The 12,292-nt window shown below is 46.2% G+C and overlaps 1 pseudogene; it reads right to left on the reverse strand.

Annotated features, from left to right (window-relative positions):
- Positions 1-2,964: 2,964 nt before the first annotated feature.
- On the reverse strand, positions 2,965-12,070 carry LOC132357879 (mitochondrial import inner membrane translocase subunit Tim8 A-like; annotated as a pseudogene).
- Positions 12,071-12,292: the final 222 nt, after the last annotated feature.

The raw sequence follows: 12,292 nt of genomic DNA on the forward strand, positions 1-12,292 counted from the left end.
GACCGGGCACACATGCTGGGTTGGCGCGGTCAGTGTGGTGGTGCCCGTGTGGGTGGAGGGGCTGGCTGGTAGCCCCGATGAAGGACGGGGGGAGAGGGAAGACAGAGGGGAGGGAAGGAGGGCCGAGGGTGTCTGTGCGTGCCGAGGGGAGCCGGCTGGACTGTCCTCTGCTAATGGCAACGCAAATGGCATTTATGGCCCTAATTTACAGAGCACTAATAGTAGTAGAGTCGGGGTAAATCATTTCAATATCAAGATTTATGTCTTGAGGGCCAAGGACTAATTTCCATAAGGCATTTACAAAATCCATCTTGTCCTCGGAGGCTGTGATAAGTTGATCCCTCAACGGCCCCTGACCCCAGCAGCATCCCCTCTATGCACTGGATGAGTTTCCTTCTTTCTTTCTTCCCTTTCTTCCTTCCTTCCTTCCTTTCTTTCTTTCTTTCCTTTCTCTCCCTTCTCTCTCTGTATCTACTTATCTATCTATCTATGTCTATCGATTCTATAATCTATCTACCCATCCATTATATCTACCATCTATCTAACTATCCATCCATCCATTTATTCTTCTACCTATCTATCTATCTATTCTATCATTTATCTATGTATCTACCTATTTATCTGCTATCTATCTATGTCTATCTATTCTATAATCTATCCATTCATTATATCTACCATCTATCTAACTATCCATCCATCCATTTATTCTTCTACCTATCTATCTATTCTATCATTTATCTATGTATCTACCTATTTATCTGCTATCTATCTATCTATGTCTATCTATTCTATAATCTATCTATCCATTCATTATATCTACCATCTAACTATCCATCCATCCATTTATTCATCTACCTATCTATCTATCTATTCTATCATTTATCTATGTATCTACCTATTTATCTGCTATCTGTCTATCTACCTATCCATCCGCCTATCTTCTCCCTCCCTTCCCTTTCTCCTGGAAGTGAAATCACAGAAGCTGATGGGCATGGCACTGCAGGGGTCATGAGTCGGATGCACAATATGCCCCTTTCTCTCTGGCCTCGTGGGCAGCTGCTTCCTCCAGGTCCACAGTCCTTGCAGGGTTCCCAGTGAGTCTGGTGACAAGGTGCAGCAGGAAGGACACCCGGGTGAGGAGCCCAAGCAGCCCTGGGGAAGGTCCCCAACACCCGGCTTGAGCAGCCCGAGTCCGTGCTGGGTGCCTGAGGAATCGGGAGTGGTACCCGCTCTCGTGGAATCTGCAGTCGTCAGGCTGACATGCATACGCACGTCAGAGGGAGCAGAGGGGAAGGTTGTGTGGGGACAGCGTGTGTTTTCTGAAACAGGTTGTGATAGCTAAGCTGAGCCCCCGCGTGTGACCCGCGGGGAGGCTGGAATTGAGGTTGGTCTGGGGAAACCACTTGGGTTGCCCATCAGTCACGTCTTCTGGGGGTGTCCATGGGGCCCAGGAAGGGGAGCTGGGACTGGGGCCAGCAGGATGGTGTGATGCGGGATGAGGGGAGGGGAGAGAGCTCTGTGCCGGACCACCTGCACGGGAGACCTGGGAGCTGGTTCTAAAGGGGACGAACAGTGGAGAACTATGTAAAGAGACCCTCTGGAGGGACCCGAGAAGGGCCCAGTGTGAAGAGTATGCATATGGGAAAAATAAACCAAATTATATATGTGAGATGGCAGGCTGTGTGTCACCTGCTAACTCTCAAGAAGAGAATGTGGGAGTATCCATCCTGACCCCTGGGGCGACTCTGCCCCATTGCAGGCTCGTTCAGGCCCCTCTCCCAAGAGACAGTGGGTCTGTGTCCTCCTGGAAATGCTCACAGGACCAGCTCAGGCTTTCTGGTTGAGCTTCCTGTTTTGAACAATTATCTTGGATCAAGGACAAGGAACCAGGCAGATGGACGTGGACGAAGGAGGCAGGGGCTGCGTGTTTTTCAGGGGGATGCTTGCTTTACCTGCACTCTCTTTCAGTGCCTCTAGCGTGTTTGTTTGTTTGTTTGTTCTTGTAGAAGCTTTTATTTCAGTGATTAAAAGAACACAGTAAACGGAAGCTATGCTGATTTACATTAGGCATGCACCTCTATCTGAAACTGCTGTTAGTTTTTGACTGGCCTAAATCTTTATAACTTATTTTTTCATTTAGGCACATCTTTAAATTTTGGGGGACCCTGATATACAGGGTAAGTTAACTTCTTCCTTGTGGCAGTTTAGTATGAGAATTATGTTCGCTGGCTAGATTCCTTTAACTAAAGGCCTCTAGACTCTCAGGCTACCTGTACTAGCTCGAGACTGTATAGATAGTCTGCATATAGATACTTTATATATACTATATATGTGTATATATATATACAAATAGATATATCTACTTTATATAGATATTTAAGTGAATCACAGTATAAAGGAGGGAGATAATCTAGAAAGGTGAAATGTACTGTATGAATACTCCATACATTTTTTTTCCAGTACTGATAATCAAACACTAGATAAGGAGACCTACAGTCAAGTACCAAATTACTCTTTCTCCCACTGCTGCCCTTTCTGAGAGACACAAAGATGTACATCGATCTCTCCAGAAATCTGAAAGGAATCCACACAAATAACAGATTATTGCCTATGTGGTCCCACTATCAAATTATAGAGCAGTTCCACTACTAAAATTATAGGAAGCAGTTACTGGGACTAAGAAAAGCATCGTCCCACATACAGTAATACACATCTAGTAGAGTTTTCCATTCATCTGTCTACTGTCTCCCCAAGATTAGCGTTAAAAAACACAACCCCAAACACATTTGACCCTCAAACCCACCCACACACAAAAATCGGTCTTTGTTCATTCTCAGATGACAGGATGTCCCAAGAGTGACAAAGGTGGGAGCCGATCCCCCCCATAGCCTTTTCTTCAACCGTCCCATCAACTGTTCTTCATATCTTGAACTACCTCCCTTTTCCAAAGAGGTAATGCTGAGGTCAGTCAGAAGGGCTTTCTGAGAAGACTGGCTTGGATTTCTGGGTCTGCTCCAGTCGATTCAAGATGAATTGGCTTGTATCAATGAAGCGCTCAATGCGGTTCACAAAACAGCCCTCAGCCCGACTGTTCAACTTTGGCCCAGGCTTGTCCATGCACTTTCCTCAACAAAGTTCCGTCATCCGGTCCACCAGCTGCTGGAAGCTCTGCTTCTGAGTCTCTACCTCGAGGAAACACTGCAGCTGCGGGTCAACCGAGCCCAAACCCGCTGCGGAGGAAGACGAGGAGGAATCCACTCCAGCGTGGTCCAACTGCCGACCTTCACGTCGCCTCTAGCAGCTTTATTCAGTTTTTAATTTCATAAAGTCTTTGTCTCCGCTTCTTGCCCAAGACAAAAGTGGAGTATTTCAAGGACAGATCAAACTGAGGAGCTATTCTAAATGCCCAGTAAGGAGGAGATTGGGTTGGCGGCGCTGAGCTCCAAGTGGTATTTATTCCCAGAGAAACTCACAATTAGAAACAGAGAGATGGCAACGGCGAGAAAACTGCCCAGATTAGAAGGACTTTCTATGAGAGCTAGCACATAAAAGCCTCAGCAGAAACCTCTAGCCTAGAACTCTCTAGTGGAACCAGAAATTTCCTTTAAACAAATGACTTGCTTACCTACAGCTCAGAACAACATGGCAGTTACTTCACGGGGTGTGCTTTAAAAATATATATAGACTCATGGAAAAATCCACTTTTAATAAGTTTTCCAACGGTCCTCAGACAGCTTGTTCTAAAATAAGCAATTGTATTAATAACACAACCTTACCAAAATTGCACATCTATCTTCCAGCTGTTCTGTCTGGCAATTGTACGTGTTCTGTGTTCATGCGATGCATGTGTGTGTGCGTGTGTGTGTGTGTGTGTAATACTTATTCATAGCATCTCTTTTCCCCTCTTTTAACATTTTTTTCCTTGGCTAAGGCAAGTGAAAAATCAAAGTTAAACATGTTCTCTGCTGTGTCCCTTCTGAGTGGACCCCGAGAACTTGATCAAGTTTGTCATATGCCAAAGATTTCTAATCTCACTTCCCTCTTCACCTCATGCTTTTCCTATAAACCCAAACCCTGCTGTCAGCTCTCTAGGAAATTTAAGAAATGAAATTAATTTAAATTGGCTTTAAGTAGACACGATGTAGCATTAGGGAGAAGTGTTTACAGAAGTCAGCAGGAATTGGTGAGTGGGTAACACTTTGTTTAAACAGAATGCTCATTTGTATGCAATTAGTTGACGTGATTTTTTTTTTTCCCAGTTACGTAAATGTTAAGCAGAAAATCCTTTTGGTGAACGTCTTAATTTGTTTGGGCTGCTATCACGAAAATACCAGAGACTGGGGGGCTTAAACCACAGGTATTTATCTCTCATGGTCCTGGAGGCTGGATGTGCAAGGTCCTGCCGAGGGCAGATTTAGCGTCTGGTGAGGACTCTCTTCCTGGTTCATAGATGGACGTCTTCTCTCTGTGTCCTCACCTGGGGGGAGGGGTGAGGGAGCTCTCTGGGGTCTCTTTTATAAGGACACTAATCCCATCCATGGGGGCTCCACCCTCATGACCTCATCACCTCCCAAAGGCCCCACCTCCTGACACCATCACCTTGGAGGATGGGGTTTCAATATATAAATTTTGGGAGGATACACATATTCAATCCATAAATGCAAAGAATGTTTTAAAATATTCACCTTCATTCCTTGGAACACGCACCGTATTTTCTCAATCTAATGATGACATGAGCTATAAAATAAACCAGTGATTTGAAAGGAAAGGACTTATTTGAAAAAAAAAAATCCACCATGGATCACATGTCCATTTCTTTTTGAAAGACGTTTTGATTTCAGTAGTATTAAGATAAAGAGAGTGCCTGAGAATTAAGGACACAGAATAGTATGTTGATCATAATTTAACATTATTCTTTTTATTTGAAGGGGGTGGGAGCCGCCAGGATTGTCATCATGTAGGTGACCTCTCAGGGTACAGCCCTTAGGCTGTAAGACCAGACCCGTGTGGGTTTATGTTTGCCCTGGCCATGCCTGTCCTCTGGCAATTGCTTCTTTCCCTGTGACCTTGTACCTAAGTCCAGGTAACTTGTGCCTGATGGGCTTGGTGTCCTGGTGGGAGACTGGGATTCATCATCATCATCTTCATGGAGGTGGCAGGCTATGAGTGACAATTAAGGTATCGCCCTAAAAAGCTCTGCTTGGTACCCATGATGCCCACATCAGAGAGCTCTGTGTACAGCCTCCTGCAGTGCACCCTGGGGACACTGGACGGGACAGATACATCTCAAGGATTCTCCAGTAAAAACCACCTCCAGAGCCTGTTAAATTGGTTACATTCATACTTTCCCATCAAAAGAGTCCAACGTACGTGTGATGCTGTGAACGGAATGTGTGTCCTTCATATGTAGAAGCCCTGACCCTCAGTGGGATGACGTTAGGAGGTAGAGTCTTTGGGAGGTGGTTGGCTTTTGATGAGGTCATGAGGGTGGGGACCCCATGATGGAATCAGCATCCTTATAAGAAGAGGAAGAGGTCAGAGCTCTCTCTTCATCGTGTGAGGACACATAGAGAAGGTGCCTGCAAGCCAGGAAGAGAACATCACCAGGAACTACTGTGCCCACGCCGTGATCTCAGACTCCCAGCCTCCAGGACTGTGGGAAATAAGGGTGTTGTGTAAGCCGCCCCGTCTGAGGCATGTTGTTATTGGCAGCCTGAGTGGACAAACACAAAGAGAGAAAGACACGTAAGTGCATTGATGTGAAGTTTCAGCTGGAGAGGAGACTTCAGAATCATTCAGTGTCATTTTCCTGGAGCTGCTGTGATATATGACCACAAACCAGGGGCTTAAAACACTGCATATTCATTCTCCCTTAGTCCTGGGGACCAGATGTCTGAGGTCAAGGTGTCCCAGGGCTGAGCTCCCTCCAGAGGCTCCAGGGGGGGGGGGTCCTTCCCGCCTCTTCCAGCTTCTGGGGGCTCCAGGCGTCCCTGGGCTTGTGGCCGCATCCCTCCCGTCTCTGCCTCTGTCTTCACGGGGCTTCTCCTCTGTGTCTGTGTCTCTCCTCTTCTGTCTCTTAGAAGGACTCTGTCATTGGATTTAGGGTCCATCTGGATAATCCAGGGTAATGTATTAAATGTCGAGATGTTTAACCACATCTGCAAAGACTTTGCCATATGAGGTCACATTCACAGGTCACGGGATTAGAATGTGAGCATTTGGGGGTTATTATTCAGCTGGTCACACCCACCTTCTGGTTCCTATAGGCTCCGTCCTTTAGGGATTCCTGGGAAAATTCAGCCCCATCTCTCATGCCCTCCATCAGCTCCAGCCCCCGCAGGTCAGCAAGCTGCTCATGTCTTTACCAGGGACCCTTTGTCTTTTAAACTCTGGGGAACTGCATCATCCATGGCTACTGTCTCTTCGACCTCTCGTGTGTTTAACCCCAAGTAGCTCTACCTGCCTTCTGTCATGAATTGGAACCACGGCCCGAGGGAGGACTCGATATTTGACAGTGCTTAACTGGTCCCTGGAGCTTTCGGGACCCACTGCAGTGTCTGAACTGGAGCTGCCTCGATGGCCACATGGCCTCATACCTCCAGCTCCAAAATGGTCAGCTCTCGGCGTGAACCCCAAATGTGCCACTTCCCAGCTATGAGAGCCCGGGCAAATTACCGTGCCACGTCTCACTTTCTCCATCTCTGAAAGAGGGATAATCATTCTACCAAGTCCAGTTATTAAGTGGCTTCCAATAAATAATAAAAGGGAAGAGCTCTGGAATTTAGTCGGCACGTACGTTTAGGGGACCCACTGCAGCCCAGGCACATGTCAGGCAGATTCAGGGACTCAAGCATCATCGTTTCCAGGACACACACGTTTGCAACAGCACTGGTCACAGTAGCTAAAATGTGGAAGCAAGTCCATCGATGAAAGATTAGATAAACAGGATGGGATATATCTAAACAGTGGGATATGACTCCGCCATAAAAAGGAAGGACATTCTGGCACCTGCTACAACGTGGATGAACCCCGAGGACATAATGCTCGGTGAAATAAGCCAGCCAGGAAAGGATCACTCCTGTAGAATTCCACTCACCACTCATCATTCAGGTGATTCCTGAATTCACCAGAAGTAGGAGGGTGGTGCTAAGGGGTCGGGGAGGGGGACGGAGATTTAGGATGCAATGGGCACAGAGTTTCAGTCTGACAATGATAAAGTTCTGGAGAAAGATGGTGGGGATGGTGGCACGTGAATGGACTTAATGCCACTAAACTGTGCACTTAAAAAAGGCAAAGGTGGTAAATTGTATGTTGTGTTGTTTTATCACAGTTAAAAATTACCAGGGGGGGAAACGCATGCATTCCAGGAGACGGAGAAAGATAACAAAAGTGGAACCTAGTGCATCCGTGAGGCAACCCAGGCGCTGTTGAGAATTCTTAAGGGCATCAAACAGGGAAAGTGACCAGTGGTCGGGGGTAGTGGTGGGGTGGGGTATGCCTAGGAAAGCACACTGGTGTGGAGACAGCGTAGGGGGGTGGCGTCGAGGGCAGGCAGGCTCTGGGAGGGGCAGAGGCCCAGGGCCATTGCGGAGACATGGAGCTCATTTTAAGGGAGATTTGGGGACTGTGCCTGACGTTGATTTGTGCAGCTTTGGCGGCATTTTCCAAAACACTTGTCACTCCTTTTCTTTCTAACAGAACAAGCCTGGGCCACGTCCCACAAATTGGCAAAACTGGGTCATGAGAGGTGGTTCCCTGATCGGCAGGTAGGGTTTTGTTTAAGGTAAAACCAGCTTACATCTGGGGCATGGTCCTCACAATTGGACGTGTCCTTTCTATACGATTGAATACGTAGGACATAGGACATGGTTGCCTTAAACATTAATTTGTATTCCTCCTGCAGGCTGGGATGGGGAGAGGAAAAAAGTGTAGACCTGCAGTATTTGGAGCAGAATGTGCATTAATAAGAGAATCGTCCTGGACTACCTCTTCAGCGAGGGGAGAGCAGGGAGGTGGGCGTGTGTCCACGTGTGGTGGGTGAGTCACCGTGATGCGTGTGTGCAGAAGTGTTCCCGGATCACAGCCCCGTTTATTCAATTAAAGTGGCAGGTGAAGCTGGCAGGACTAAAGGATCATTTTTTATGCTGTTTACACATTAGGGGGGTCTCCGGGGACTACTTACATGGGGGTCATAAATGCATCAGGCACGGCGTATAACCTCGGATGATTGGAGTGTTTCTGAGCAGACGAGGGTTAATTGATTTCTAATGGAATATTCACTGGCACTTGGGCTGGGAGCCTTGCCCGCCACCCTTGCCAAGTACAGGGAGGCCGTGTTGCAGAGATCAGGAAATTAAATCAAACACGCCCTTCCTACAGATTATTCAAGTCTTTGTTTTTATGGCAAGGACCGTGGTTGAGGGGGTCCTTGGGATCCAGCCCTTTTGTGGGCTATGACATATGTCCCTGTGTTTCCAAACATGCTCTGAAATTTCCAGGTAGATATCCAAGTATTCCTCTCTCACACAAGTAGGCAATTTTATGGAATTAAAACATGGTGAAACGTCTAAATAGAACTCACCTGGAAAAAGAATTCAGGTCATTTATTGTATTTTCCTGTCTTGCAGTTTCCGGATGGCTGAAGTGGGTGACAAGGACACATCCAATTCACATTTCCTTGGGCCAGCTGATGATGTCAATATCTTCTTCTGCCAAGCCTTCCTATTGATGATAATTACGGCATAACACTTATTTGTACATTTCTAGCTGTTGTCTCATTGCCACCTACAATGTTGCACAGGAGTCACATTGCCAGAAAATACACAGTGGGAGAAAAAGGGAAGACAGGTTGTATTAGCCAGGGTACCCCTGGGAAACAGAGCCAACAGAACTTGCCTATGTATCTATCTGTCTGTCTGTCTGTCATCTATGTGTCTATGTACCTATCTCTCTATGTATCTATCTATCCATCTTTTATCTATCTGCTGTTTATCTGTCTATATCTATAGCCTAGAGAGAGGGAAAGAGATTATTATAAGGAAGTGACTCACATGATTGTGAGGGTTGGAAGTCCAAAATCTCTGGGGTAGTCCCTCAGGCTGGAGACCCAGGGAGGAGCCCATGTTGTAGCTGACGTCTGAAGGCCATCTGTGCAGAATTCTCTCTTGCTCTAGGATATCAATGTTTTTGTTCCAGTCAGGCCGTCAACTGATTAGACGAGGCCCACCCACGTTATGGAGAGCAATCTGCGTTACTCAAAGTCCACCGATTTAAATGTGAATCTCATCCTGAAACACCCTCACAGACACATCCACAGTAATGTTTGGCCACACATCTGGGCATCAAGGCGCAGCCAAGTAGACACAAAAAATTAACCATCACATAAGAGGATTCCATCGTTACAGAAACAGCAAAGTTGACTCTGTTAGCTGATATTCTAAAGCAGATCCTTAGGATCATAAAGAGGAATACATTAGAATGTTTTGCAGCTTTGTTAAGCAGGAAAGATTTGTCCCTGGTAATTAATCAGATGTTCCCTGTGGAAAAGCCCTTTAAGGTGGTGTTATCCCTATTGGCTAAATTTTCTGCGATTCTTCAGGAATGCCTGAGTATCTGTTCGTTGGGATATTCACACCCTCGAACCCCTGCCCCTGCCTCTGTCCCTCTTGGGGATGAGATAAGTGGGTGGCCCCTGGGACCCATCTCAGCTACCCCGTGTTGTGGGCACAGCTCCCTGAGGTCCAAGGAGGACAGAGGTCCCAGTGACTTGAGCCATGGTTCATTTCTAGGTTCTGCAGAATCGGCTTACAATGACTGGACCGAGGGCTCTTCTGCCATGGATTAAAGATTTCTCCCCTCCTCTCTGGATGGACTGAGGGCTCCTTCACCATGGACTGGGGACTCCTCCCTGGCAGAGATTCTGTTCTGCTTTCCTCTAATGAACTCCTTACCTTTGGGGCTTTTATTTCTCTATAAATAGACAAAATAAAAAGGTGGTGGAGGAGTACTCACCCAGTTCTGCTTTCTGAAACGAGTGAGCTTTTATCCAGATCTCCTCCTGGTACATCTGTCCAGCCCTGGCTCTTCTCTGGAACCCAGCAACTGCTCACGGAAAGACATAGCAACCACGAGATGCAGGCACTTGTGGCCACGTGGCTGGTGAGTTTGCGGAACTGAGTCTCTCCTGTAGCTGTGTCTGCTGCGTTTTCACTGCTCTCCAATTCTTTCTCTGTCTTTATGAACCATGCTACTTACGAGAAGACACAGAGTTTGTGTTTTATTCTATTTCTTTTCTCCCTGCCGTGCCCAGGATGTGTTCTAGATATAGTCTGGTTGCAAACGAAGAATAAAGTTATCATATAGCGGGAGTTACTTCTGGTTCCCTCGTTGAATTTCCTTTCCGAATCTGTTGCTTCTGGGTAAGTCACTGCATTCTTCATCTTCTTCTTCTTATTCATACCTTGCATGATATTTCAGTTTGGGAAATGACCAGATTTCCCCCAGCCGTTCCATGGTTTCTAAGTACCAGTGAAAGTGGTGCCTAAACAATCTGAAATTCTCACTTTGTCTGTGGTGAGCTAAAAAAAAAAAATGCTTCTGTCAGATGAATTACATTTCCCTCGAAATACTCATGGGTCTAAAAATGAAGGAAAACACATTTTAAAAAGTAGGCTTTGCCAAGACCAAAATATTTGAAAAAAATTGTTGAATACTTTTTTTTTTTTTTTTTTTTTGCTAAACCCCAAACATCACCTGATGTCACTGCTTCTCTCTGCCAGGTCTGTGTGCTTCTGGCCAACAAAATCACGGGAGCCCATTTTCACACATCTGCTGTGGATGTCAGGTCCCTTCTCATGGGGAAATGGGTGCTCAAAATACCATTGCTTAAAGGTTTATGCATTTTAAAATTTGCAGTGAGTTTTGGAGGAACAGGCAAGAGCAATAAGACACCACATCTGGGCGTCCAGCTGAGATCTCAAACGCAGAAAGTCAACCTCTGGGATGTCCACGATGTCACCTGCGTCCAGGGACGTCAGATGGACGCCGTGATGAACTGCAGAGCTCACCTGGGGATGAAGATGGGCAAATGCATGGTTACACCCTTATGGAATCTTAATCTGAAAATAGGGCTGATGAATCTATAAGTCCCTCGAACAATCTTGGTGTTAAAGGGCCGGTTGAACCTCCTGTGGCCAAAAAAAACCCAAACAACAACCTTTCCTACCTGACCCCAGTGACATGCATCATTGAAATCGAACCTGGATCACATTGAAAAATTTTACTGATGACTCTTTGGTTTTAAGAAGGCTTGTAAAATTTGGGATGGGTCTTGTCTAATCGTTGCTATGTCATATTTTTCTCTTTATTCCACAAACTCTTTTCAACCAGTTGGCTTCTTTGGACCAAACAGACTGGAGCACTAAATATTTTGACTGCAATTTAATGTTATTTGGAAATACGGTGAATTATACCTTTTTTCCCCCCCACCCACTGGAGGAGCAGGGAATTGCTAAGACACCACAGTTAGTGGTATTTTTTCTGCAGTGATATTTTTCTTTACGTTCCAGGAACAGTTCTTTCTGGGAAGGGATTGGTGTCAGTGGCCAACATGATCTTTTTAAAATTAGCTTCTGAGTGGCAGCACAGGACATGGCCAAAGGCCCCTTGGTTCCCAAACCAGTGTCTGTCTCGTAAACAGAATCCTGAAGCCTTAGAGAAATGCTTGATTGTCCTGTTATGATGCTGAGGGAGAAAAAAAAAAAAAAAAAGCAACGCAGATGAGGTAAGAAAAACAGAACTCTGACCTGGCTTTCCTCGAGGACATTTTGGACCAGTGCAATTAGCCAGCAGCCCAAGAGCATCTACGTGTCCAAAGGAATAGCCTTCCCTGTCACCCCACCCGCCCCCCGGCTGCTTTTTTTTTCCTTCGCGGCTATTAAGGAGTTAGACCTCTTAACCGCTTTAACAGAACACTGAGGACGAAAACTTGGATGTTTACCAAGCCAGCAATCACGAGGCAGTCGGGCGTCATTTGAAGCAGCGCGTAACAAGCATCACCAACCCAGTACATCGCTGCCTCTGGACCGCTTATTTATCACCAGGTCGGGATGAGTGAAATCCCATCATGGTTATCCGTCAGCTTGGAAGTGGGCCTAACAGCCCTCTGCACGGAGAGGACATCACAGCCGCGGAAAATGTAACGTCTGCCGTCATCTCCGCAGAGAAATATTTTCCTTTCAAATTGTGGGAAAGCAATTTGGATCCTAATGGAGCTGGCGTGATGGGGGGTGTT

Source organism: Balaenoptera ricei, chromosome X, assembly GCF_028023285.1.
Source record: "Balaenoptera ricei isolate mBalRic1 chromosome X, mBalRic1.hap2, whole genome shotgun sequence".
Classification (NCBI taxonomy): Eukaryota; Metazoa; Chordata; class Mammalia; order Artiodactyla; family Balaenopteridae; genus Balaenoptera; species Balaenoptera ricei.